Below are 3618 nucleotides of genomic sequence, written 5' to 3' on the forward strand. Positions count from 1 at the left end.
AGCTGATTCACTTTGTTATACAGCACAAACTAACACAACATTGTAAAGCAATTATACTCCAATAAAGATGTTAAAAAAATAAGATAAAAAAGAAAAATAAAACTGTTCTAAAAAAAAATTTATTTTGAAATAAAAGGAATGGGCGTGGTTCCTGTGCCACCTGAAGGGGGTCCCACTGCACCTGTGCCCAGACTGGGAGCACCATCGCCCCTTGGTCTTTCCTTCAATTTTTCCTCTCTACCTGTCTCCCTCTGCTGTGCTTGTTTGTGCAGAGGGCTCAGTTCTGAGACTGTCTAAAGCCACTGGGAAAATGGTGGAAAATTCACCGTCATCATTGCCAGAAAAAGCGATTTATGCCTTTGTTCTTAGCTCCCAATTTGGCTTCACACTCCATCTCCTGTGGGTTTTTATTCCTGAATCTTGGCTTAACTCCTCAGGCTTAATCTTTCGGCCTCAAAAATATTGGACAGTTACATTATCTGTCCACCTCCTATTTCTTTTTTTTTCTGTCTATCTCCTATTTCTATAGCAAGTGGCTACAATAACCAGCTATGTACTCTTATTTGGAGTTCATACAGTCACAGATAACTATGCTAAAAATCAACAGGAGAAGAAATACCAAGAGAAGTCACCCCAGCATTAAGAGATATTCCTCTTGGTGATAAATCAAGTGTTCTTTCTTGCAGCCAAAGAACTTTATACCCCAAACTGAGTTATATGTAGACATATTAACACAAAGCATTTATGTTTTTGAAATAGTAATTTTGACCACAATTATCTTCACTCTTCTCTTATTAATACCCAGTATTCAGATGTAAAAAAAAAAGTAAGTTGAACTTCTTTTAGATTAAGTTCTATTAATACTGTAAATGTTCTTAAATATTAGTTATTATGAATAGAATAAGTAAAATACTGCATTACCAAAAAATTTAAAAATAAATAAAAGGAACGAACTATTGATACACACAACAACTTGGATGGATCTCAAATTATGTTGAGTGAAAAAAGTCAACACAAAATATTACATTTATATAACACTTTGACATATAGCAATTTATATTAAAAATTTTAAATAACAAAATTATAGAGATGAAGAATAGATTAGTGTTTGCTAGGGGTTAGAGATAGAGAGAGAAGGAGGGCATGAGTACAAACAGGGAGCAGGAAGGATCCTTGTGATGATGAAACAATTCTGTGTCTTGACTGTGGTGGTGGTTACGCGAACATACACGTGATAAAATTGCATAGAACTACATGCACACACGTGCACACACATACACACGAGGGCATATAAAGCTGGTGAAATTGGAATAAGCTTTGTGGATTGTACTAAAGTCATCTGTCTGGTTGTAATACGGTACTATGGTTATGCAAGATGTTACCATTGGGATAAATGAGTAAAGAGTAAATGAGTAAAGGGTAAATGGAATCTCTCATTACATTTTTAAAGGCATTAGCTATTGCTTTTACTCATTCTTTTTAAAAAATTGACATATAATTTTTATGCTATAAAATTCACCCTTTAAAGCTTACAATTCTGTTTTTTTTAGTATATCCACAGTTATGCAGCTATCACCATTAATTCCAGAACACTTTCATCCCTCCAGAAGAAACCCTGTATGCATTAGTGGTCGCTCCCCATTCTCCCCTCCCCCATCCTCTAGAAACTGTTAACCTACTTTCTGTATCTGTGGATTTGCCTATTCTTGATATTTCATATAAGTGGAATCATACAATATGTGTTCTTTTGTGTCTGGCTTCTTTCATCTAGCATGTTTTCAAGATTCACCCATCTTGTAGCATGTATCAGTACTTTATTCCTTTCTGTGGTTGAATAATATTCCATGATATAGATATGCCACATTTTGTTTATTCATTCGTAATTGATAGACATCTAGATTGTTTCTACTTTTTGACTGTTATGAATAATGCTGCTAAGAATATTTATGTGCAAGGGTTTGAAAGTAGTTTTTCAATTTTCTTGGGGACATACCTACAAGTGGAATTTTGGGGCCATGTGGTAACTCTATGTTTAATTTTTTGAAGGACTGAAACAGTTTTCCAAGATGCTGTGCCATTTTACATTCCCACCGTCAGTGTATGAAAGTTCCAATTTCTCCACATCCTCACTAACACATGTTATTGTCTGTCTTTTTTTTTTTTAATTTATTTATTTTATTTTATTTTATTTTATTTTATTTTTGGCTGCGTTGGGTCTTTGCTTCTGCGCATGGGCTCTTCTCCGGTTGTGGCCAGCGGGGTCCACCCCTCTCCGCAGTGTGCAGGCCTCTCACTGCGGTGGCCTCTCCTGTTGTGGAGCATAGGCTCCAGGCATATGGGCCTCAGCAGTTGTGGCACACAGGCTCGGCAGTCATGGCTCGTGGGCTCCAGAGCGCAGCCCCAGTAGCTGTGGCGCATGGGCCCAGCTACTCCGCGGCACGTGGGGTCTTCCCGGACTAGGGCCCGAATCCGTGTCCCCTGCACTGGCAGGTGGATTCTCAACCACTGCGCCACCAGGGAAGCCCTGTCTGTCTTTTTGATTATTGCCATAGAAGTGGGTGTAAAGTTATATCTTATCGTGGTTTTGATTTTCTATTCCTTATTGACTCAGTTTTAGTAGCTTTTGTCTTTCCAGGAATTTGTCTATTTCATCTCTGTTATCTAATTTGTTGGCATATAATTATTCATAGTTTTCCCTATAGTCCTTTTTATTTTTGTAAGGTTGATAGTCATGTTCTCTCTTTCATTGCTGATTTTAGTCATTTGAGTCTTTTCTCCTTTTATCTTTTTCAGTCTAGCTAAATGTTTGTCAATTTTGTTGATCTTTACAAAGAACCAACTTTTGGTTTTATTGATTTTCTCTATTGTTTTTCTAGTCTCTTTTTCATTTATTTCCTTTCTAATCTTTTCTTCCTCCCTTCCTTTACTTGCTTTGGATCTAGTTTGCTCTTCTTTTTCTAGTTACTTCAGGTGAAAAGTTAGGTTATTGAGTTAAGATTTTTCTTTCTTTTTAAATATAGGCATTTATAGCTTCTCTTTATATTCTTTTGCAACTTCATGTGAATCTATAATTATTTCAAGTTTTTATTTTAAATAAAAACATAAGAAAAAGAGTATGTACTTATGCTATGCCAGGGGAGCTTTGTGTAGTGATGGCTCAGTCATTGCACATACCCTCAAGGAGCTTAGTCTAGTGGAGAAAGATAGATACAGAGTGATTTGAAAGATGAGGAGATGGCTGCAGAGAGGAAAAAACACTGAAGGATGTCCAGGGAAGCCATGAAGGCACAATTGAGGGCTTACATGAATTGAAGAGTGATGCTTTCATCGTGGGAGTTCCATACTCAGAGAGACCAGTCCCTAAGGAGGTTGTCACTTACTTCTGAGATTTTTAGGGACCACAGCTAAAGCCATTTGGGACAGGGATGGAACCACACTCTGATTAAGGCTAATGTTCCTAGCTGAGGTCTTTTCTCTGCAGCTCAAATGCTCAAAGATATCCCCATCTCCTACCAAGTCACTCAGAATGTTCAATATATGCAGATTGACTGCCTCTGAAGGATAGCAAGAATGGTGTTTGAACAGGAAGGAAAGGCTAGAAAATTTGTTGGAGTTGCT

At 37.3% G+C, this 3618-nt stretch overlaps 1 pseudogene; it reads left to right on the forward strand.

The window, feature by feature from the left end:
- Window positions 1-310: 310 nt before the first annotated feature.
- LOC133105412 (phosphatidylinositol N-acetylglucosaminyltransferase subunit P-like) lies at window positions 311-712 on the forward strand (annotated as a pseudogene).
- The last annotated feature ends 2906 nt before the right edge of the window (window positions 713-3618 follow it).

Source organism: Eubalaena glacialis, chromosome 14 (assembly GCF_028564815.1).
Source record: "Eubalaena glacialis isolate mEubGla1 chromosome 14, mEubGla1.1.hap2.+ XY, whole genome shotgun sequence".
Lineage (NCBI taxonomy): Eukaryota > Metazoa > Chordata > Mammalia > Artiodactyla > Balaenidae > Eubalaena > Eubalaena glacialis.